The sequence below is a fragment of the Panthera onca genome, chromosome A1, assembly GCF_046562875.1.
Source record: "Panthera onca isolate mPanOnc1 chromosome A1, mPanOnc1 haplotype 2, whole genome shotgun sequence".
Classification (NCBI taxonomy): Eukaryota; Metazoa; Chordata; class Mammalia; order Carnivora; family Felidae; genus Panthera; species Panthera onca.
In genome coordinates, this window is record NC_138339.1 from 197317453 (window position 1) to 197343946 (window position 26494).

Genomic DNA, 26494 nt, shown 5'->3' on the forward strand with positions numbered 1-26494 from the left:
GTCTCCTCACACCAACACAAAAGTATATGCTCTGCTTTTATTGTCCATGAAGTTTCAAAATGAAAACAAAATATTATCACACTTCATGGATACAATGTACGTATATGTATGTAATGTATGTGTAATGTATATATAAATATGAGTGTGTGTATATGCATCCAATTCAATTCAATTTATATACATATAAACTGAAATAATGCGAATTGTTTCATATTGTAAAATATACAATAGCTACCATGTAAACCTGCTGGAAATACTGCCTTAATTTGCAAGCAATTCCAGGAACATGCAGTAGAATACACAAAGAAACAGAAAACTGAAAAAAATTTTGGCACTATCCAGAAATCACATGTTGTTACAAAGATTCTTGAATTCTTACTGTCTGAAAGGATATGAAAATAACCTTAATCTGGTTTCTTTTAACTTATGTGCTTTCACTCTTCACTTCCTCCCTGCTCACATAATCAGTGTCCTCTAGTGATAGTAACATCCACAAAAGTTCAAAGTATTTTGGTGCAGGTACAGTTTACTTAAGTGCAGCACCTTGAGTTATATGGGTACCCATGAATTCTTTGGTACTTTTCTGGTATATGTATTTTGAGATACATAGGCCTTCTGAAGCCCATGGTGTCAGGGCAATGCCCTTCTGTGACTAAGTCTAAGGGTGGACTTGACTATCAGTAGAGTTGTTCTTTTGTGGCCCATTTGGGGCTGCTCATGCAGCTGTTTTATAATAATTCCTATGTCTCATCATCTATGGTCCTTGGATTTGCTCTCCCTTTGAGTCTTCCTTATCTTTTATCCCTCATGATCCTATCTAAAGAGAATGTCAGGCAGTATGCTTTTCTGAGAATTCTTAGCCTTTTCACGACATTGCTGCCACTGCAGAATAAGGGTACCACAGCTTACTTTAAGAATTAAACAATCCCATGGGGCGCCTGGGTGGCTCAGTCAGTTAAGCGTCTGACTTCGGCTCAGGTCATGATCTCGCGGTCTGTGAGTTTGAGTCCCGCGTCAGGCTCTGTGCTCACAGCTCAGAGCCTGGAGCCTGTTTCAGATTCTGTGTCTCCCTCTCTCTCTGACCCTCCCCCGTTCATGCTCTGTCTCTCCCTGTCTCAAAAATAAATAAACGTTAAAAAAAATTAAAAAAAAAAAAACAATCCCAGACTTCTGTTATACATTTTTGAGGTTTCATTGGTAATGTAATTTCCTCAAAGTCCATTAATCTGGACTCATTTTTTTTCAACCGCTCATGTGAAAGTATTAATACTCAAAGACACTTTCTGGGCTTAATTCTAAATTGCAAAGTTTCCCCTTTTATTTACTGTGTTTTCAGCCTGCGGTATCTCCTTCTTTGCCACATGTTGTTCAAACAACTAATTAAATGCTATACATTTTAGGATATCAGTTATATCAATACGAAACAAACATCAGGGTATGGGCTATTCTGTGTTAATAAAAAGAAACCAACCTACAATGGCTTTTCAAAAAGTAAAAGCTGATTTCTCTTGCCCAGAATAGTCCAGGCTAAGTAGTCCAGGGCTGATAGGGTGGCCATTGTCACCAGCACATGACCCCGAAGGTTGTTTTACTAGTGCCACTTCTCTGCCAGTAAGAATAGAAAAAGGAGTCCTAAGGGGGCATTACATTTTAAATTTAATTTGTGTGTATATATATATATATGTGTGTGTGTGTATATGTGTGTGTGTGTGTGTGTGTGTATATATATATATATATATAAATTATATTTTTAGCCTGGTTCATTTTTTGTTGTTGTAATTATTTTTTTGCTATTTTTGCTTGGAAACTGATTAGTATTTCTTTTTCTTGAAAATTTAAGTGCAAAAGAAAAATGATGGATGTCTTATTTTAAAGCCAAATAGTGAACATTAGTGGTTACTGTTTATGTTTTTGGAAAACCATCACCTTTCATTTGTCACATTTTGTTCTGCTTCCTCAAGTTAGGAAGTGAAAACACACTCTTCCAGCTTTCCTTGAGGCTTCACATTCAGAAATGTGACAATTGTCAGTCAGATGCACCTGTTCAAGGTGTATGTGTAGAATATTCACAAGAAAGGTGTTTAAGAATTTCCCTTTAGGAAGTGTGGTGAAGTACAGGGAGAGGCACCTTTCTTTCAGAAGCAGTAATGTCAGAGGTTGTGGCAGAATTAGCCTGTGCCTCTGTTAGTGGAGCAAACTGAAAATCCTTGCTCCCTCACAATGCCAACCAATATCTTGGAGCTGACACGTGTATTTGGTGAAATTATGTCTTGAAAGTGTTAGGGAAATGTAATAAAAACAAAATCTTCTTTCAAACCAGGAAACCTCTCTACAAAGGTAATAGAGAAAGAAAACTATTTTATTATTGAATAAGCATTCAGCCAGAATGTGATGCATATCACAATCTGCTAAGAGAGTGCAAAGATAAAAAGAAATCTCACCTTGTATGTATCCAAATAGATAGAATTCATTATATACATGTTCTTGAGAAAAACAATGACTAGTCCTCAAGGAAGAGGATTTGACAGCACCATTTGTCACACACAGTTCATTCATCCTAGATACACCTGGTATTGTGGTAACCATCTGTGTTAGCTAATTGGCTTGATCCAGAGGAAAAACAAACTTCTCCTATCTCTACCACAGGAGGTAGTTTTGCAACTCAGAGCAAGGATGCCCACTGGAATTACGCTCCTACTCTCTCAGAGAAACTGGAGATAGAGGTATTATCTTCCTTAATGTTTGCCTTTCAATTAGATGGTTCCTGATTCCATAAGAAGGCATTAGTGACTAATAAAGCTCACAAAAGATCTATATACTTTCAAAAGAATTTATATATATTTCAAAGGGAGGAGAAAGTACTCAATAATTACAGTTTCTAATGTAAATGCTCTAAGAAAAAGAGAGGATGAGAAGTCTCTTCCATTATATTCAATAAGGAGAATTAAGCCTTGTTTTAAATTGTATTTGTGCGAACAATCTGTAGTCTGTGGCCCTAATTCCCTTGACCTCCTGGAGTTTCTGTGAATTAACTCATATATAATGAAATACTTCTAGCTTAAACTTTTTTTTTTTGCAAATATGGATTATCTTAGTTGTAAATAATCATCGTGATAGCCATAGATGTTATTTAATCCTAATGGCAACTCCAATTTATACTAACTTATTTCTAGAGATTATAATATTTAAGGTCAGAGACACTTAGATTAAATATTTTCTGCAGTATCTAAATAGACAGTAAGTATTTGACCTGGGATGTGAAACCAGCTGCATTTGATTCTACACTTTTGCTCATAGTCACAGTATTCTTTAGTAGGTGTTATTCTCAAACCTATTTGATTACAGATCACTTAGAAAATGATAATACACCAAGACTTTCCTATATGATCAGTTTCCTCTCTTCCATTTAAAAATAATTTAATGATAACAATAAATATCCATCTGTAAGTATGTTTAGCTGGAAGAGAGAGATAGATAGATAGATAGATAGATAGATGATAAATATCTAGATAGATAGATGGATAAGTGATACAGTCTCAATGCTAGAGGTGATTATGTTCATTACAGACACAGTCTATAATTGTTTTATCCAGAGTATAAATCACATAACTAAATGTAACCTCACCTTCATATTGGCATTTAGAAAGTGTGGACAATATGAATATATAATGGAAACTGTGGAAAAATTAAGAGTTATATATAAATACATACATGTTTTCATCTATACTGATAGTCTATACTGTTTGGTACACGGCATACCAGAATATTACATTTATTTTCTTAACTTTGCTGCCAGTTAGATGTTGTTATGTAACTCAAAAAAATGTGGGTAGCTTAGAAGGACATTTCTAGGAGGGATATCCCTGAGGACGTGTTGTTTCTTCTCCTTTGTCCCACTACTTGGAAAAAACAGATGTCATCCCAACCCACAAAATCAAGGCCATACCTAAGGAATTGTGAGAGGGAATGAATGAGGGTCCCTGCATACTTTGTAGAGATGGCCTATCAGCTCTGGTCCACATGACTCCAGGTGACCTCATGAGCAAGATCTAAACTTTTTTTTTACCTTGTTTAAGCTACCATTATTGAGTGATTTCATTCTTCAAGAAGATCTATATGTAATTATAATCTTAATTCCACAGAAATCTCTCACATCCCCCCTCCCCCCCATGACACACACACACACACTAAAATACACAGCTCCCTCACTATCAATATCCTTCAACAGAGTGGTATATTTGCTATAATTAACGAAACTACATTGATACATCATCACCCTAAATTAATAGTTTCCATTAGAGTTCACTCTTGGTGTTGTACATTCTATGAGTTTTGGCAAATATATAATGACTTGTACCCATAAATGTAATATACAGAATAGTTCTACTGCTCTGAACCCTGTGCTCCACGTGTTCATCTCTCCCTACCCTCTACCCCCTGGCAACATGACTTTTTACTGTCTCCATGGTTTTGCCTTTTCCAGAACATCATATAGTTGCATTCAAACAGGATATAGCCTTTTCAGATTGGCTTCTTTCACTTAGTAATACGCATTTAAGGTTCTTCTATGCCTTTCCATGGCTGAATAACTCATTTCTTCTCAGTGTTGACTAATATTTCATTATCTGAATATACCACAAAATTGTCCATTCACTTACTTAATGACATCTTGATTGCCCAAGTTTGGGCATTTATGAATATAACCACTATCGACACCCCCTATACAGGTTTTTAGGTGGACGTAAGTTTTCAAGCAGCATTTTGATGGCTAATTTTATGTGTCACCTTGACTGGACTATGGAAGGCTGAAATTGCTGTTAAAACATTTCTTGGTGTGCCTGTGAGAGTGTTTCTGGAATGGATTAACATTTGATTCCCACTGGGAGCCAAACTGAACAAAGAAGTGAAGGAAGGGCAAATTTTCTCTCTTATTGAATTGGGACTTCTATCTTTCACTGGCCTTGAACATCGGTGCTCCTGGTTCCCTGCCCTTTAGACTCTGGGACTTATACCACTGGCTCCCCTGGTTCTCAGGCATGTGAATTCTGACTGAATTATACCACTGTCTTTCCAGGTTCTCCAGCTTGCAGAAGACAGATTGTGAACTTGTCAGCCTCTATAATCATATGAGCCAAAGCCTGGAATAAATTTTCTTTTCTACATATCTATGTATCTATCCCATTAGTTCTGTTTCTCTAGAGAATGTAACTGATACAAGTGTGATTGCTGAACTATATGGAAGAGCATGCTTGGTTTTGTAAGAAACTGCCAAACTGTTATCCAAAGTGGCTGTATCATTTTGTATTCTCATCATCAATGAATGGGTGTTTATATTACTTCACATTTTACATTGTCAGTGTTTTGGAGTTTTGCCATTCTAATAGGTGTGTAATGAAAAAAGTCAATATCCCAGTTCAAGGGCTGCCAACTAGGAGGAATTCTCTTACTCAGAGAAGGGTTGGGCTTTTTGATTTATTCAAGCCTTCAACTAACTGGATGAGGCCCACCTACTTTAGAGAGGACAATCTGCTTTACTCACTCTATTAAGTTAAATGTTAGTATCATCCAAAAATACTATCACAGAAACACTTAGAAAAATGTTTGATCGAATATCTGGACAATCCTTGGACTGGTGAATTTGCCACATAAAATTAACTATCAGAAATTTCTATCTGTATTTCTTCTTTGACTCACAGACTGTCTATGTGCATATAGATTATATGCTTCTAAATTTATTGAGATTAGTTTTTGCATATAGCATAATGTCAAGTAGTGTCCTGGACAAAACTGCATCTCACACTTGTTGGATTTAGTCTTCTAAATTACCACTTGCATGGCTTTCTTTTTCCATTCATTTACTTTATACACCTCTGTCCATTTTTAAAAGATTGCCTTTAGTAGATACCATGTAGTTGAGTTTTATTTTATAAGCATTCTGTCTTTTAACTGGAGAAGAGAGTTCATTTTCATTTAATAAATTTAGTAATGATTAAATTTATCTAGCACTTTTTTGTTTTCTATTCCTCTCTCGATTTTACTTCTTTCCTTTGTTCACCTGTTCCTTCATTCTTTTCTAATATTTAATTTTGCCTTTAGAATTCCATTTTGTCTATTTGCTATACTTTACATTATTTTAGTGGTTTCTTGGTAGTTACAAAATACAAGGCATATCATTTTCACAATTAATTTGGTTTGGCTTTATGCTCTTTCTCATAAACTTCAGATACCTTGCATCTATTTAGGTTCATGTATGCCCCCACCTATCATTCTGTTTGTTTGTTTGTTTGTTTGAGTTATGACATATGAGATAACTACATTTAAGAACAACCTTCCCAAGACAATGTTTTACACACACACACACACACACACACACACACACACACACACACATACACACACACAGAGTAAAACCTTGGCTTGCAAGTAATTTTTTCTGCGAGTGTTCTGCAAGACAAGCAAACACCTCTACTAAATTTTAACTTCACAAATGAGCAATGTCTTGCAATATGAGTAGTAAGTGATGCTGAATTTCACATGATCACAACTCAGCCAATGGTTCTCTCTGTCTGCAGGATTGTGGGTGATCATCTCCCATTCTTGGATGCTTAGTCTCAGGGTGTGGTGTTTGGCAAAAAATCAGTGAATTTTCAGAACGTTGGAAGGTGCCCACAACTGGCACCAGTGTGTTTTTTGTCACTTGGAAGCACCTATGGACAGTCGTTTGCTTTTCCATACACAAGTAAGCTTGTTAGGAATGGTTTATTTTAGGTCATGCAGGCTGCCTTCAGATATAGACCCTTTCCTCTGGTGTCTTATTGTCCGTTACCTTAAATGTAATGAGAAGATGACAATGACAAGAGTTTATTAATACTGTACTGTAGTCAACATCCATGCAAGCGTATACAATGGCTGCCATATAGAAAAAGATTTCATTGAGCCAATAGATAGCAGTGATTCCGTTAATGATACTGAAAGTCATCCTGCACAATAATCCTCCTCTCTCTTGTCTCTCTCACACCAGCCACGAAAGTTTTTAAAGATAAGTGCAGGTTAATTTATTTTTCTTTATATTTTGTATTTCCTTTATTATTTTCTATTACACTACAGTGTTGTAATCATTTTTATATGAATATTTTTGGGTTGTGGAATGAATCATCTGAGTTTCCATTATTTCTTATGTGGAAATTCATTTTGATATACAAGTGTTTTGGATTATAACCATGTTTCTGGAATGAATTATGCTTGAAAACCAATATTTAACTGTATGTATGTGTATATATAATATACATACATAATATTTTATATATTTATATATTTTATATATTTATATATTATATATAAATTTTCTTATTTGTATATATTATATATGTACATATTTTGCTTTACAGAGTCTGCATTTCAAACGGAGCAAGATGTTATATAGTGTTTTATAAACATCTCATTCTCTTCTAAAATTAGGAATAAAACAAATAATATAAAATATATGTTCATAACTATATATATGTATATGTATATATATATATAATAGTTGAACAAGTTGAATAAGTCAAATAAGTTGGCCACAGATAATATTTTGTACCTCAAACAAATTTACAAACAAATCATGAGTATTAATAAGTAAGTTTTGTGATGCTGAATCATGAAATCAATCTATAAAAATCATATTGATTTCTACATATTCCCACAAGAAACAGCAAATATAATTTTAAAAAAATATGCCATTTACAGAGCAGCAAAAATATTGAAAAACATTGAAGAATACATAGAAGACAAGTGTTTAGAGTTTGTGAATTAACCTGTAAAGGTTTACTAAGAAGCATTTAAAAATCTAATGAAATGAAAGGATATATAAAATGTCATTAATACTAAATAGCACAGAGATGTCCATCTTCTCAAATTATTCAATCTATAAAATGCAATTCCAACAAAAAATTCCAATAGTTTTTTTTTCTATTCAGTGAAAATTGGCAATACTAAAATGTGTCTAGGAATACAGATGGCCAAGAGCCAACAAAACATTTTTCATGAAGAACAGCACATTATGAGGATTTGCTACATGATGGATCAAAAGTTATTTTCCAATGTCAATAGAACAGTTTGCTATTTGCACAAAACTAGACTACAGAGCAAAATATAAAGCCCCAAGTGTACATGGAAACTTCACATATAAAAAAGGTGACATTACTAATAAAAAAAAAGTACTTTAAAATGAAAACCAAGAAAATTCTACTGATGTTACTAATTACATGGAATACTAGTGTTCTTTAAAAATAATTTAAAAGGAAGAAATATGTTGTAAGAAGTTTAGAGGAGAATTGGAAATAGGAAGAGGCAAATATAGACTTTATTTTTTAACCTAAATATTATAAAGATAGTATATATCTATAATATTCCAAGTATTATTATTCCAAACACATGATTCTGTATGTCCTCCTTGGATGACCCTAAATACATTATATTTTATAATTCATTTTACAGATGCTAGAAATTAAAACTCTAAAACATGATCTGCCTGGTTCCTGTTACAGCTAGTATGTAGTAAGCTGGCCCTGGAAGCTGACTCTATAACTCTTCCTACTCTTGAGATCTTTGCCATATAACTAATTATTTCCTACCTGGCAATTGCACCCTACTTCCTGAGAAATAGGAACCTCCAACTTTGTGGGGATTAGTTTTGTTTTGTTTATGGTTTTTTTTGTTTTTTGGGGTTTTTTTTTGTCACTGAACTAAGATATTTCCACCTAAAACCTCACAAATCCTAGCAAATTTACAAGATAATACAGTTACAGTCAAGAGATTTGAGAATACCTCTCCTAGCAGCGGGGTTCACAAGGTAGGTTCTGAACTCTACTCTATCCACATTCCTTTTTTTCTGCCAAATACATCACAGTAAAATGAATGGGAGTAATGCTTATACCTTTCAATGTCCGAGGAGTTCATACGGAAAGAAACTGCCTGTGGCAATGCACTTTTGTGAATTTTTTTTACCCTAAATCTTTCAAAAATGTTAACCACAAGAAAAAAATAGTATCCTTCAAATGTCTCTGCAGCATTAGGATTCTTACAGCCTAATGCAGTAATATTGCTAGAGTTGTTATTTCTAAAATTTTAGAGTGGGAACAGCAATAAAAAGAGCAGTTCAACTAAAGAATGAAACAGGAAAAAAAAAGTAGCTGCTTCTCTGAATGAAAGCAAGAAAACACTGCTCACTGGTTACCTATCAATGCTCACTGAAACAAACCATTACTCTGCATATAATGTAACAATTTTCAAGTAACCAGTGCTCATTAACACAACAAATCCTTTAATGTGTCAAACATTCTGCTAATACGGTATTTTACCTACCTACAAGGAAATTATAGCCTGGTGACAGAGGGAGACTTGACTGAGCAAAGAAGTAGCTTGTAACTAACTGCCTTGAGACGGCAAGTAAAACTTCCTAAGGCTGGCACTAACAGATTTGAACCTTGTAGTGAGAATAGAAGAATGCCAGGAAACTGTTAAACAACTTTCAAGGTAATTTTTCAGGCACTATATTTGAAATTAATATGGAAGAAGGAAAAAGGAGGGTAGAAAAGAAGGAAGCAGAAACCCTGGGGTGGGGAGCTGAAAGGGTGATGGGCATTAAGGAGGGCACTTCTGGGATGAGCACTGGATGATATACGTAAGTCATGAATCACTAAGTTGTACTCCAGAAACTAATACTACACTATATGTTAACTAACTTGAATTTAAATAAAATCTTGGAAGAGGGGCGTCTGGGTGGCTCAGTCTGTTGAGCAGCTGACTTCAGTTCAGGTAATGATCTAGCAGTTCGTGAATTTGAGCCCCATGCCTGGCTCTGTGCTGACAACACAGAGCCTGGAGCCTGCTTCAAGTTCTGTCTCTCTCTCTCTCTCTCTCTCTCTCTCTCTCTCTGCCCCTGCCCTGCTTATGCTGTGTCTCATATCATTTGTATATTGTATATCATTTGTATCAATGTAGGTGAATTATAGGAGGAAAAGGCTAATATCTGGATTGAGATACTGGAAACAGTCATTTTGTGGTTAGCTTGGATGTGCAGATAGAAAGATGTGACATACCTTTAAAAAAATTTCAAGGTAATTTTTCAGGCACTATATTTGAAATTAATTTGGAAGAAGAAAAAAGGAAAGTAGAAAAGAAGGAAGAAAAAAGGCAGAAAGAGGCAATATTCTTAAAGGCTCCGATGTTGACAGATACCATGTTAAATCTTTTTTTGGTTTACAGCCTTCCTTCCTCTCTCACTCATAATCCACTCAGGAATGATGGTGAGGCTGAATCTGTAGTAGAGTTCCACTAAATCATCCTAATTGCCTTCTTTTCTGTTAGAACAGGAAATGTGCCCCTCCAATTTAAATCTAATTCCTCTGTCCATGATTTGAATTTTATTTTCTCTACTTTCTTTAGATTGTCACACTCTAGAATTTCCCTTCCTTCTCTTCCTTTTTAATGAACTCTAATAATTGGATTTTTCCCTACTGCATTACGTAGCCCTAAATCTAATATGGTCAGCGGGTATAACCCCCTTTTCTCACATCCAAACCCCTTTTTAACCTGTTATCATCTGTCTCTTGCTCCTGTGACACTAGCAACTTCCATTCCCACCAAGATACTAAATTATATCTAAGTTGCTAAGTTAATGAAATTTGAAAGTCTGCTAATTTACCTCCTATCAAGTCTCAACCATTTTGATAACTTCTGAATACTTCGTGTGTGTGTGTGTGTGTGTGTGTGTGTGTGTGTGTGTGTATGACACAGTATTACCCTTTTTATAGTTTCTTTCACATGCTTAAATTAATTTTTGCATCCATGAAATGATGGGAATTTCTCAAGTTTCTACCTAAAGATTTCTATTCCCCCTCCCACAGTGTACTTCTTCCCTAGAAGAACTAGAAGATTAAGAGTTCTTCCCTAGAAGAACTAGAAGATTAAGAGTTTCAAAGAGCAGTCACCCACCAAAAAAAAAAAATCATAAATTTATGTCAACCAGAAAAATTCTCCTTTGATTTTCAGACTCATACATCCTACTCATAATTTAACATCTTCCCTTGGACTTTAAACTAAACATGTTAGAAAGTATACTCTAAACTTCTCCACAACAGATCCCATTTCTCTAATATTGTTTACAATTCTTACCACAACCTCTTCAAATGTAACAGGTATCATCTTTGACACTTTTTTCTCCTGCACTCCATCTCCCAAAGATCTTCATCTCCCACTATGTCGCTGTCAATATGAATACCATCCTCACTTTGGTCACATCAATTGTCTGATGGTAAAGGAGATGCTGGGCTATGGCTGCTGCTATCTCTCACATGCTATCTATAAAATTCATAATTTTATTTCTTTTAGATTCATCCTTTTCTCATAATCAACCCATCTGATAACTGAACCTTATGTTCTGCAAGAGAAAGTCTTAACTGTTTAGGTCAGGTATTTATGCATTCTGTGGCCTGACCTATTCCAGTACAAACACATCTGCTCTGGACTTTTATATGTCTAGGATTTAAGTGTAAGTAGGTTCTTTTCAACATTTTCCTTCAATGTTGAAAAATCTATGTAAGAGTGTAAGACCAGGTCCCAAACTAAAAATCCAAACTCATGCACAAATCAAAAAGGGATGAAGAATAGATTACAAAATCCTGAATAATTAATTACCAACACTTCATTGAACTCCTTTGGAACTAGTGCCTATACGATGGTGAGAGGTCAGTAAAACATATTCAGGTAGAACTTCATGCAATTATTTTTCTTTTTTTTTTTAATTTTTTCTAACGTTTATTTATTTTTGAGACAGAGAGAGACAGAGCATGAATGGGGGAGGATCAGAGAGAGGGAGACACAGAATCTGAAACAGGCTCCAGGCTCTGAGTTGTCAGCACAGAGCCTGACACGGGGCTCGAACTCACGGACTGAGAGATCATGACCTGAGCCGAAGTCGGGCGCTTAACTGACTGAGCCACCCAGGTGCCCCAATGCAATTATTTTTCTTAAAAGCACAGTTATTTATTTTCCCTGTCTTAAATTTTATTCTAAAGATATATACTTCAGTTTGAAATAATAAAAACAGTATCTGTCCACATATGTCTTTTCATTCCTAACTAAAATTTCAAATTTAATAAATGCATTATTGGGGCTCCTGGGTGGCTCAGTTGGTCGAGCAACCAACTTTGGCTCAGGTCATGATCTCACAGCTTGTGAGTTTGAGCCCCGCATCGGTCTCTGTGCTGACAGCTCAGAGCCTGGAGCCTGCTTTGGATTCTGTGTCTCCCTCTCTCTCTGCCCCTAACCCACTTGCATTCTGTCTCTGTCTCTCTCACAAATAAATAAACATTAAAAAAAATTAAAAAAATTCATTACAGTTTTCTCCCAATCACACTAAAGAATGTCAGATTAGCAAAGAGTCTATCTATGAAATGGATTTAGGGCTTGTCTATTGTTTTTATTCCTTTATAGATAAAATATTTAAAAAAATCACTTCATTCAATGATAGTTTTCAGAATTGTATAAAGCAAAACAAGATGATTACAGATAAAATTGAATAGGCTATATTAGAAAAAAAACAATGTTTTTTATGCAATGTTTAATGTTTAATATGTTTCTAATTGACTGGTTATATGTCTAAATTTCAACCCAATGAGTGAGGAAGAAGTTTCCCAGAATTAAGTGATTTATTTTTCTATAAATAATCCTCAGAGTAATTTAATATGTAAGTAAATATTAAGACTACATATATTGTAGTTGAGGATAGAGAGAACAGACTAAAAGCTGTTGTGTTTGGGGCCAATGTCTCTGCTCTGAGAGTTAGTAAGGGCACAGGGCAACATTTTGGTTAAGAGGGAGAACTGCCTATGGGTATGTAGAATATATATATCTGGGAATAAAGAAGGGATCTATCCTAGTAATCTTAGATTTGACTTTGTCTTGTATTTACTTTCAATATCTTTGAATTTGTAATAAATGTAAGCTCTACTGAAGACAAAAACAATTAATTATTCTTCACAAGTAATTTGGGAACCATATACATTTTACTAAAGGTGTGGGGGCGCCCAGCTGGCTCAGTCAGTAGAGGATGAAACTCTTGATCTTGGGGTCATGAGTTCAAGCCCCACTCTGGGCGTATAGCTTACTTAAAAAATAATACAGGTTTGTAGTATGACTAAGAAGGTTTAACTCACATATTAAAACAAAACAAAACTAACTTGAAACAAATAAACAAAAAAGAACCTCATAAAATCCCGAATAGATACTTCCTCCTCAAGTGTCATCCTTAGGCACCAGTCACTGCGTTCACCTCTCTGGACTGATATTTTCCCCAAGAAGCAGTTACATTTTTCCTGGCCCCTGTCTGTGAGGACACTATCTCCAATTTGGGTTCCTTCAGTATCTTTTGTTCTTTTTCTTTATCATTCCTCTCAATAAATAAAAGACAAGGTATGAATTTTGAGGTGAGGACTGGAGCCTACAAATATCGTTCTGTATTGTTTGAAAACAGACATTTTCATACATTTTGTTTTCCCCTGGAAGAATGTTACTGACTTGAAGAAAGGATCTATATCTCTTTCTTCTTTTTATCCTGTTGACTCTTCATACATAAAAGGCACTCAATGCATTCTTCTTAAGTAAATGACCTCATTAATAAGTGCAAAATTAAAAAGTAATTTAAAGCTTATGGAGAAAAGTCAGTACAAAAAATTGTTTGAGAAAAGGAAAACTGCTTGTACTGACTGGGAAAGTTTCACTTTCTCTGGGTCCTTCTGATACTGCACTACTTTGTTAATTTCACAAAGGCCAGCATAGTACTTGTTCAAATGAATTAAACTGAACAGCTTCAAAGTTTCAAATATAATTGATACATTTATACACTGGGATCAATTGTCTCTTTAGCGAAAAAACTGCTCGTATGCAAGATAGAAGGAATATTCAAAACAAAACATATTTAAATTCCAAACAGCAGGGACTTCAGAATGAGCATAACATCATCATGATATTATCGCAGAACTGACTGTCTGAATTTTTTTTTTTCTTAGCTCTAGGAATTTGTTATAATGAACTTTCAAATCCCCTTTGGTAACTCACTATTAGAGATTATTTGAGTCTGTACAAGTCATTACAGGATAATAATTCTGAGACTGTTTGCTAGTGTTGTTTGTTTTCTTTTGTTGTGCTTTGTTGTGTTGTGTTTTGAATTGCCAAGCAAGCAACTCTTTTCTACTTATTTGGGATTCACTTATAACAAAATATTGCCCAAATCTATAAAAGCCCATAAGTAATGATTTTTTTTCCTGATTAGGGATTTATTTTATGATAAATTCCTTTTGTTTTTGTCATTGGCATGAGTTTTCAATTTTCAATGTTTAGCAAGGAATCTACACAACTAAAATGCACTTAGTTAATAAAAGTTATAATTTGCTTTTATTCACTTTACAATATATTCTCAGCATTCCCTCATGTAATTAAACGAATCTTATAAAGGGATAGGTACTATTTCCTTCTGTGGATGTTAGACAACACACTATGCCTTGACCTCCACACAACATCTACTAAATCAGAGGCCCCAGGTTGGGTTCTACGAATGTTTTTTTCAGAGAAAGTTTAACAGTTGATTCTCATATGAATCCCTGATTAAAAATCAGTATTCCTAAGCCACCCTTTAAAGGAGACAGAGAAGTAGTAATATCAAATATTTACTGTTTGCTTCCCATGTGCTAGCTTTTGTGTGAAATCTTTAATGTGCAGTCTTAATTAATCCTTACAAGCACTCTGTGTGGTAAGTATAATGTTTTATCCTTAGATTTCAGGAATGCAAAATAAGTTGCTCAAAGAAACATGACTATTGAGTGTCAGATCTGGGATTCTTCCACAACTTTACCGAGTATTTTGTCAAATGGATACATAACTAATAAAAATAATCCAAGGTATTTGGGTATTTAGATGGTTCCCACTTTAGAGTATATTATATGTTTGTGTTATATACAAATATTTTCAGAATCAGATTTATCTCTCTTAAGATAAATTTCTAAAACAGATTCATTTTAGAGTACATTCACATGCTAGAATATCTCTAAAAGTTTTATTTTCCTTTATATTTTAAGGCATGTAATATGGCAATTGTTATCATATTGTTTTAACATAATTTTATTTATTAACAGTGATGGTTGTCGGAAAGTGTTTTATTTTTCCATTATAAAATGCCTCTATATGTCATAGACGCTGTGCCAGCCTATGGGCTAGGCATGGTATTAACAACGGAAAGTCAGATGGTACGAGAGATGGACACAGGACAAACAGATGTGATAACAGGGAGCCACTATCACTGCACTTGGTGTGAAGGGGCAAGAGAGAATGTGATCATCAAAACAGAGGAGGGAGGAAAGGGAGAGGGAGAAGAGAGGGAGAAAGAGAGAGAAAGAGAGAGAGAGAGAGAGAGAGAGAGAGAGAGAGAGTCCCTTAATGTGGAGAGTATCACTTGACAAGAAACTTGGATACATGCAGTCAGCCCAACAACCTGCAATAAGAAATCAGTAGGAATAAATGTCTTGACTCTATTTCTCTCACTCTCTGGTCTATTTCTACCTGGACCTTCAATAGAATTAACCCAATCCAAGGCCAAAGATCAGCAAACCTATTTTCCTGCTTTCTCTGGCAAACAGAAAGGTGGAAAGTGACTATGCAGAGGCAAACAAAAAATACACCACACAAACCTTAAGAGTCGCATTCTCAACCATAAACTGAAATTCCCTAATCAGCATTTTCAGAAGGAAAAGAGGGTTATGACAACAGAAAAATAAACTGGGACTTCAGAATTCTCAGGTTAAAACCAGACTGAGTTACAGATAACTAAATGTTTCCCCCAGTGTAAACACTGTCCTCTGCTCTCATCTTTTAATAAGAAATTTTGTACAATGTAAGGTAAATAAATATATAAAGTAAATATATAATATAGAAGGTAAATATATATTAGATAATTCATCAAGGTAAAGAACAAGCAAAGATATTAAATCTAATAAACATTTCGTAAGAATTTAAAAATATATTTGCTTTGAATACAGCAATCAATTTAGATAGAAAAAAATGTTTAAAAATAGAAGGGTATAAACTCTAAAACAGCAAGTTAAATCTTGATGATCTTGTATTTGGCAATGGTTTCTTAGATATACTAAAAGCACAAGCAACAACAATAAGAATTGATAAAGTGGACATTAAAATGTAAAACTATTATGAAAGGATGCTAGCAAGACGGTGAAAAGACAACTCATAGTATGGAAGAATATATTTCCAAATCATAATCTGATAAGGCTCTAGTACCCAGAATATATAAGAAACTCTTACAGCTCAATAACAAAAAGAAAAACATCCCAATTAAAAAACAGGCAAAAGACACAGACATTCATTTCTACAAAAAAGGTATACAAAAGGCCAACAATTGCAAGAATAATGGCCAACATCATTAGTCATTAGGGGAATATAAATCAAAACCATATTAAGATACACTTCTTACTCAGGAGGATGACTACTATCTAAAAAACAGAAAATAACAATTGTTGGGGGAGTGCAGAAAAACTGAAACCATCGTACATGGCTGATGGGAACGTAAACTAGTGCAGCTGCTGTGAAAAGAGTTTGGCAGTTTCTAAAAATGTTAAACATATAGCTACCATATGACCCTGAAATTCCATCTTAGGTATACATACCCAAATATCTGAAAACAAGAATTCAAACAAAAACTTGTACACAAATGTTTACAGCTGTACTCATTGCAATAGCCAAAGTTGGAATAACCCAAATGTTCATCAACTGATGAGTGAATAAGCAAAGTGCAGTATATCTATACAATGGAATGTTATTTAGCCATTAAGAAGAATGAAGTATTGGTGCACGCCACAATATAGCTAAATCTCAGAAATGATAGACTAAGTTAAAGAAGCCAGACACAAAAGGTCTCATATTGTTTTATTCCACTTATATGAAATAAACAGAATAGGGTCATTCATAACAGACAGGCAAAAGTAGGTTATTGATTACCTGAAGAGAGGAAAACAGGTAGTGGCTGCCTAATTGGCATGAGAATTCCTTTAAGTGTTATGAAATGTTTTTGTACAGGTAATGATTTTGAATGTACTAAATGAATCGAACACTTTAAAATGTTAATTTTATATTACCTGGACTTTACCTCAACAAAAATCTTAAAAATAAAATAAAATTTATATTAGAATGAATGAAGATGTCATTGTATAATAATTCTAAAAGACGTTAGCCACTGATATAAAATTATGTTATTTAAAATGTCATCCACTCCAACAAAGCATACTTAATTGAAATAGAGCATATCTGTTTATCTATTTTAAACTTTACTAAGATAAAATATCCTTAAGGAATATTAAAAAGATCAAAGGTCAAAATAGCATATATACCAAAAGTTCTCCTTAGCAGATTATTGTGCAAACAAACAAGCAACGTATAGAGAAGGACATATTCTAATTTAAAAATGTTGTGTTCATCATCACCTAAATTTTCTGTCTACATACTTATGTTCATTATAGCCCTAATCAAAATTATTTTCTTCCTTACTTATTATTCTTATATAAAAGTAAAGAATCAAAACCTTTCATAAAATTACAAGTTCTAACCTACCACTGCAGTCCATTTTTCTGTTGTAAGATGTTGGGCTTTCAATTGTCATACAATAAGAATGTCAGCTCTGCTATTTGCTTGCCTGGTATCTATGGGATATGCACCTCTCTGTAATTACAGCATAAAATACTAAACTTAATAGAAGTTCTCAATGAATTCAGCATGACACAATCTAGCCTTTGATCAAAGCTTGCTGGAAATGTCCGAAAGCTCATACAATTGATTTGTTAATTTCCAGAAGTCTTAAGCTTTATTTATACAAGAGTTTATTTATCCAAAGACATTGTATTTGGATCATATCATCTCTGAACCTACAACAATCAGTTTACTGAATTATTTGATAATATGCCCTCAAATTTGTCAGAGTGCAGCTACAAAGAAATTTTTAATTTAAAAGGTCTTTTCAAAACTACTCAAGTACTTTGCCTATTTTAGTGTTCAAAATGTTTTATATAAGTATTTCCAAAAAAAATGGCTGATAAAATTTGCTGCTGACAAAAACTGCCTGTTCCAGAGGGATGTTTATCTTTCCTTTAATTCTTCTACAGAATACCCTGAAACTCCCTTCTCTCTTATTTTACCGTGGCTTTCAGGGGAAATTCAAAATTGAAGTAGTAAACAACTACAAATTACTATTTATTTTCCAATTTAAGTTGTCATCTGATAGTTAAATAAAATATTTATTTGTATTCTAACTGCTCATGTATATGGTTCTGTCTCAGATTTTGGACACAGAAGAAAAAATAAATCAAAAGGAAAACAAAGAGGCAAAAAAGGTAAAATAGTAAAATTTAAAAGGGAAATAAACATCAGTACATCACTACAAATAAATATTATTATATTACTGTGAAATTTATAATCATTAAACATCTGTTATTCACGATCTTAAAATCAATTGACTTTTTTGCTGATGTTATTTTCTGCATTCACAAACTGATTTTGTGAATAAAACCATTATTTTATGTTTATTAATATAACACTATTTTAACAGGTTTATTGAGCTAAAGTTGACAATATAATAGTAATTATACATTCACATGCAGTTATAAGAAATAACACAGAGAAACCCTTTGTAAATTTTACCCATAGTAATAACTTATAAAACCATAGCACAATATCACAAACTCATGATGTTGACATTTTAAAATCCATTGACCTATTTCAGATTCCCCATTTTATCTGTCCTCACTTGTGCACATGTGTGTTTAATTCTATCTAATTTTATCACGTGTAGGTTACCATATCCACCAATAAAGACCTAAAACAATGCCATATTCCCAAGGATCCCTCTTGTTCCTTATAACCAACCCATGTCTCTCTCAATCTTGTATCTACTGAAACCCATAAAAACCACTAATCTATTAAACTGTTCTCCACTTATATAATTTTGTCATTTTAAAAATGTTATATAAATAAAATCACATGTTACCTTTTTGAATTGGCTTCTTTTCAGTCAGAAGAATACCCCGAAGTTTCAAGTTGGTCATGCATCCATCAATCACGTGTTCCTCTTCACTGCTGTGGATATATAGAATTCGGTTAGCCATTAACCTATTAAAAGTCATCTCTGTTGTTTCCATTTAGGATAATATGAATAAGCTGCTATGGGCATTCGGGTACAGGTTTTTGTGCGAACATAAGTTTTCATTTGTCCGGGATAAATGCCAAGAGTAAAAGTGTTAGGTCATATGGTAATTTCATGTTAAGTTTTGTAAGAAATTGTAAAACTGTTTTCCAAAGTGGCTTATACATTTTCACCAGCAATGTATGGGTGATCTAGTTTTTCTATATCCTCTGCAGCATTTTTCCTTTTAATTTTAGCCACTTGATAGTTTTGCTGTGATAGCTCATTGTGGCTTTAATTTACATTTCCTTATTGCCTATTGATGTTGAATGTATATTTATAAACTATAAACTCTCTGGAAAATATATAAACTGTTGCCAGCTGTATAAACTCTCTGGCAAAATGTGTGTTCAAGTCATTTTTCTATTTTCTTATCTGTAGGTTTATGTAGTTTTCCGAATTTAAGAAGTTTTCAGCCATTATGTTTTCAAATATTCTTTTGTCCCCACTTTCACTTCTTTTTCTGAAACTCTGGTCAAACATTGTATATTTTGTTAATGTTCCATACATCCTGCAGTCTTTTTTCATTTTTTTAAAATGTATTATTTGTTTGTCAAATTGGATTAATTTTATTGATGTTTCTTTAAATTCACTGCTTCTATTCTCTATCATCTTGATGCCACTAGTGAGCCTAATCAACAACATATATTTTTAAAAATTTTCTTTCTTTGCTGAAATTATCTACTTTGTTTCAAGAGTATTTGTGATTTCTTGTTGAAACATATTTATGATCATTTTTTCAAAGATCCCTGTCAGATCCCTATATTCACTTCAGTTTTCTTCTTCCCTGCCAACTTGTGGCTACACTTACAATAATGTGATTTTTCTTTTAAGCCAGGAGTTTGAGTTGTTTTCAGGAGCAGTGTCAGTCCACTGTCTGCATAAAATAGATAACATGCATAAAATACTGCCCTACAAATTTTTCTCATATTATTGGCCTTCTCAAAAAGACTCTAAACCTTTTTTTTTCCCGCTTTTATCACCCCTTACACACACACCTCCACACAAATCATTGTTTTCTTCTTATGAGAACAAAATTTTAATGTTACAAGTATTCCTCAGTAGCTCAATGCAATTCACCTTGAAAAGCCTTCTGGTGACTTCATTACTTACTATCTATGTAACCTTGTACAAGTCTTTAACCTCCTGCTGCCTCAGTTACTTCTTCAGTTAAATGAGGGTAATAATAGTGCCTATCCAATGGTAGTTTTCAAATGTTAAACAAGATAAATAATTTAAATATGTCAAACATGTGCCAGACACTGCTTTAGACACTGGGCCTTCAGCAGTGAAATAAACAGACAAAATAAATTATTGGCATTTTGGAGATTTCAGTCTAGTTGGGAAAATAATGAATACCCAAACACTGTTAACAAACAAACAAATGTCAAGGCTCAAAGACACAAGAAAAGTAGTAAGTGGATGAGTGAGGCCTGTGAGAATGCTAATCGCCTTCATTTTGGAGGAGTGTACTGAAGTACATACTGAGTGACAGGATTACCCTCACAAGTCCTTTAAGACCTTTATCTTGCAGATGTCTTTCCCCACTTCTGCACTTTTATGTTTAATTAAAAGTAAAGGATAGCCAATATTTATTGAGTGCTACTGTATAATAAGTACAGTACTCTAATTTACACATGTGTAATCTTATTTCATTTGTATAACACTATGAAATAGTCTTTAAAGCAAATTTCACTTCTGTAAAAGTTTCCCCAATAATCCCAGGCTGATTTAAAATTTTCTTCCTTCCTCTATTCTGAATATTAATCTAAGCTTACATAGGTTTTATACAATTTATATACATGAGCTATGATAAATAAAAAATGATGTAGTCAGTGTGAGGATGATAATGTTGAGAGGATTCATGCCATTATTCCTACCTGAACAATTCCCTATATTATATTATATAGTAATACATATATTATACTATATTAGTATATTATACTATATTATATTGTAATATATAACTGAAATACATAAATGTTTTTATTTCATGAAATAAAGATCATATGTAAGTATTTGTGTTATTTCTTAACTAAAATGCAAATTGATACTCAATGGTATTTCTAATATTAATAAATGTATAGTGATTTTTTTATACTAGAGAATAGAAGTAACTCCAAAGTTTCACTTAAATTTGGACTGAATTTTAACTTTTAAATTCAGAACCTATCTAAAACCCTATAAATTAGAATTGGTACTTTTCTAAGTTAGCAACACCATCATCCATAAAACAAAGGGCAAAAACATTCAGCTAAGCATTATGCAAGTTCAGAAATGTTTTAACTGCAAAAAGAAAGTCCACTTAAATGGCACCCAACCCTAATTAAAAAGGCTTTAAAATGATGTAACTTAAAGTGAGAAAGAATTTGTACAATTCAGTATCAAAAACAGAAAATAACAAAAGGTCCCTAACATAAAGTCGAAGAAAATATAACCTAAATTATCATAAATATAATACTAACTTGAGCTAAATTATTTTTTTCCAGTTTTAAGGCTAATTAGGAAAGTTTCTAAAGGTGAGAACAAAGTAACATTATCTTTTAATGACTTTAAGTATAGTTAAAAGAGAAAAATTCAATGAATAAAAAAAGTATGCAATAAAAATATAGTGCAAATATACTAAAGGAAAGTGAAATGCTGCTCTTTGTTATTCCTTTATATATTAGATATATTAAAAACAGTAAAATATTTGAAAATAACTTGTCCATAAATATGGGAATATGAACTTGTTGTCACCTAAAAAAATACAGAAAAGAAAAGACATAAAAAATATTCAGACTAAATATTTATTTTCCATAGGTTATGTGCCAGGAACCATGCCATGCAATGATAGCATGGTAAAGATGACTCTTTTGATTATTCATTGCATGATATGTAAAGTAAAACTACTTTAAAGAAGGAAATTAGAATAGTAGTGAGCATATGATTTGAAGAAGATGCATATAATGCTATGAAGGCTTATAATCGGGGGATACACACTGATCTTTGTGAGAAATTGGAAACGAATCCAGATATTCTCTGAATAAGTGATGTTTGAGTTGAATTGAAAGGATTGAAAAAAAAAATTAACAACGATCAGCACAGTTTATTTCAGAGACTAATAACACACTTTGAACCATTATGTTTTTTCTGAAAAAATCTTCACCACTGGACTGTAATGCTTTTTTTAATATGTGGAGAGCTTCAATAAGTGTTTCCTACCCTTTTATGCAAGTGAAGCCACAGAACCATCACTTTAGGGAGTCCTATGCACGCAGAATTGTTGTTGAGACAGGGGAGATATGGTAAAGAAGAGGAAGAATGAAGAAGAAGGAAATTATTCTTCCATCTCCAATTTTAATAAAGACTAAACTAGATGATAAAGAAAAAGGTCAGAAGGTCATTATGTCCCTCTAAAAATAAATAACATGTTACAGTGATTTCTAAAGCCCTGATGCAAAGGTTTTAAATTAGCAAGAAGATAGAAAAGTGATTGAACAAGTAGGGAGGTGTATTGTTCAATATAGGGGACAGACATAGATTAAATAATTATTTTGCCTTATGGCAGAGGTAGATACCTTCATGCCCTATGTAAATTATAAAAGACTGACCCCAAAAGACTGAATATTTTTCAAATGAATTTGTTACATAAAAAAGACTCAGTTTCTTCACTATACAAGAAAAAGGACTGTAAGAGAACATGAGACTATAGTCACTATGGCTCTTGCATGAACTTAATTTCTACACCTATTTTTCACAGCCTTCTTTTGCCCTTGACCTTAGCCCTGGTCACTACTCCACTCCCCTTACCTTGCTAAACATAAATTACCAAATCAACAAAAGTTAAACTGCAAAAATGTTTCTTCTATCTTTGGATAACCATTTTTGACCAACTATCCATGAAACTAGATTAACTTAGACTGACACCTCTGTCTAAAGCCCTATAAATACTGTGCTTTTCTTTTTATTTTTCCCCAAATTAGAACATTCCTTTAGAGTCATCTTATGTTGCAGTATTCTAAATGAAAGACTTAGGCTTAATAATGCTATGGTTGATTTTCTCCCACAAAATAGCACTTCACTCAAGCTCTGTCACTAGGTCATACAACTATTGCTCATTTAACCTTATTTTGCAATGGGAAAATTAGTACAAATAAAAAAGAAGCCACCTCTGTTCTCTTTATAACCATCTTCTTTTTTTTTTGGTGTTTGCATTCTGGTTGATAGACACTAAGAAATCAGCAACACATTGTGAAGAATATCCTCCTTGCCTTTTTCTGTGGGGGTCAAAAAGTTATAAATAAAGTACCAATGTTAATTTTAATAATCCTAAAGTGGGTATGCTCTATTAACAATTACTTGCTTTCTTCTAATGTAAGGAAATGGGAATAACATATATCCATATATTGCCAATGACCAAATTCTGTGAAATCTTATTCAAAATGTTAAATTTAAAATTTAGATTTAAGATTACCTTTTTAAGAAATGACAATTCATTAATATCAAAATATTTTCATGATCTGGAACTAGTATCCAAAAAAGTTATCTGTCTGTTATACAACAGACACTTTATAACAGTATTGTTAATTCAAGTATTAGATTAGGGAATGTGGATGATATACACACTGAACAGTCTTTTAATCTCTTTTCAACAATTAAACACAAGATGGATCAGTGGATACACAAATCACATTTCACAAATTAAAAAAAAAAAAAAACATTTGGTAATTTACTTTTTCTTTACTTATGATTTGTTTAAAAAAAGATCAGAATGCAACTCCCAATTTATCTTTAAAGGTCATATTTTCTGCGGGCAACTGGGTGGCTCTGTCAGTTGAGTGTCTGACTCTTGATATCAGCTCAGGTCATGATCTCAAGGTCACGGAATCAAGCCCTACATGGGTTCCACAGTCAGCGGGGAGCCTGCTTGGAATTCTCTCCCCTCTAGATCTGCCCCTTCCCAACTTGCGAACCCGATTTCTCTTCCTCTCTCAAAAATATAAGACATGTTTAAAAAATAAAGGTCATATTTTCTGGATTAGAATCAGAGATAAATCAAATAACATTCTCAATTGATAAATGAATTAACAGATTTAAATGATGCTATTGTATTTATGGTTATCATACAAAAGTAGATAGATAGCTTTTATTATTTATTCAATATATTATTTAATGATTACATTAGTACAACTATAAGATTTTTTAAAACTCCCCAATTATTATAGTGTATTTATATCAAAATTATAGGAAACATTTTATCACCAAATAAATTTAATATGCAACAGTACCTATCAAAATGTTTTTCAGTCTATTTGCAGAACAGAGCTTACAGCTGGATATGTACACCTAAATTAGAATGATAAGTCAGACCCTACAACATTTCAATAGAAAGCTCTTCTAAATATCATTCATAAATTTAATAAATGTTATTTTCACTAAAGAGTTATCAGCAAAAAGACTATTCAAAACTATGACTATTGTCTCCAAGTAATGAATGAGTTGGCGTTAGTTGCCTGACTCAGTTATGTTTTTGTTTTCAGTTCACTGCTATATCTATCTGAATTGAAAATAATGTGACAGGAGTTATACTGCCAACTAAAATACCTTGTGTTTTTTTTCTTTTCAAAGTATTTTGTTACAAATTATACTCTAGTTTGCTACAAGGTCAATATAATTTGTAAAAAGCTCTGAAATTTTTAAGCAAAATAATGCCTTGAAGGAGCATAAGATGGTGAGATATTTGATGGATTATCAATAGTGTACAAGTCTTATATGATCTTTATAGAGAACTGAGGTGGACATTAGGAGGTGATTATCTTAGCACAATTCTACAGCTAGCCAGCTGCATAGTGGTAATTCTTATAGTCACTTTTTTCCTTATTTTATACCTAATATAAAAACAAACAAAAATAAAACCACAAAGTGATGACAGCAAAAAGGTAAACTAGCCATAAACTTGCCCTCTCCCCACAAACACACCAATACAACAATAATTCACAAATTCCCCTTGTGAAAAATCAGAAATTAATTGAAACACACTTGCACCCTAGGATGATGTGAAATCAGACTCACCAAAGTCAGGAGGGAGTCAGAGACCTGGCTGTCACTGCAATGCCACACCCAATCAGGAAAAGACTCGGACATCCTAGCTTTACCAGGGAACAGAAGAGGTTGATTCATATCCAGTGCCTCAGCTTTCTAATAGAGTTTCCCAGAGGGCCATCTTCTGTCTTGCCAGTCTTCAAAGCTGTGAAGCATCTAGCAAAGTCTAGTAACCCAGGGAAGAATACAGGTGATAACTCTGGCTGGTAAACACCATTGATCTTATCCTCGGCTCAGCGCAGAGCAAGCAGATGACCCAGCTCTCAGCACTGTGATTCCTTCATATTCAAATTGGCAAAAAACATTATCATTATATTTATTTAGTGTGATCTATATTGATAATATTCTACAGAGATTATATGGAATTCTAGAGACTTCTATAGAAAATATGTAGGAAACTTACTAAAATTAACTTGGCAAACTACGCACCAAGGAAACTAGCATCTACATGTACAAGATTCTCCAAGAAATGTGTTCAAAAGGTACAGACATTCAATTACAAGATAAATAAGTACTAGGGATGTAATGTACAGCAAGATGATTATAGTTCACATTGCTGTGTGATATATATACAAGTTTTTAAGATAGTAAATCTTGAGTTCTCTTCACAAGATTTTTTTTGCTTCCTCTTTTTATTATATTTATATGAGATGTGGATGGTAACTATACTTATTGCAGTAATAATTTCATATATATATGTATACATATATATATATGAAGTCAATCATTATGCTATGTATATACCTTCAAATTATATTGTGATAGGGGCACCTAGGTGGCTCAGTTGGTTAAGCATCTGACCAGCTCAGGTCATGATCTAGCAGTCTGTGGGTTCTAGTTCCACATCAGGCTATGTGCTGACAGCTCAGAGCCTGGAACTTGCTTCAGATTCTGTGTCTCCCTCTCTCTCTGCCCCTCCCCCACTCATGCTCTGTCTCTGTCTCTCAAAAATAATAAATGTTAAAAAATATACAGTGATGTATGTCAATTATATCTCAATACAACTGGGGGGAAACCTCTAAAAGTGAAGATCTGCAGTTTTAACTTACATTTTATGAAGATATTTTGTTTTGAAAAAATCAGCTTAGTATTTCTATACTTAAACCATGAAGTCCTTATTAAGAACTAGAG

The 26494-nt window shown here is 33.4% G+C and overlaps 1 long non-coding RNA gene across 1 annotated transcript in view; it reads right to left on the reverse strand.

The window, feature by feature from the left end:
- The window catches only part of LOC144615752 (uncharacterized), a 225868-nt gene that overhangs the window by 42775 nt on the left and 156599 nt on the right, over window positions 1-26494 (reverse strand). The window contains exon 2 of the long non-coding RNA XR_013554335.2: window positions 19085-19173. This is a non-coding gene — a long non-coding RNA (uncharacterized LOC144615752). The remainder of the gene's footprint in view (window positions 1-19084; window positions 19174-26494) is intronic.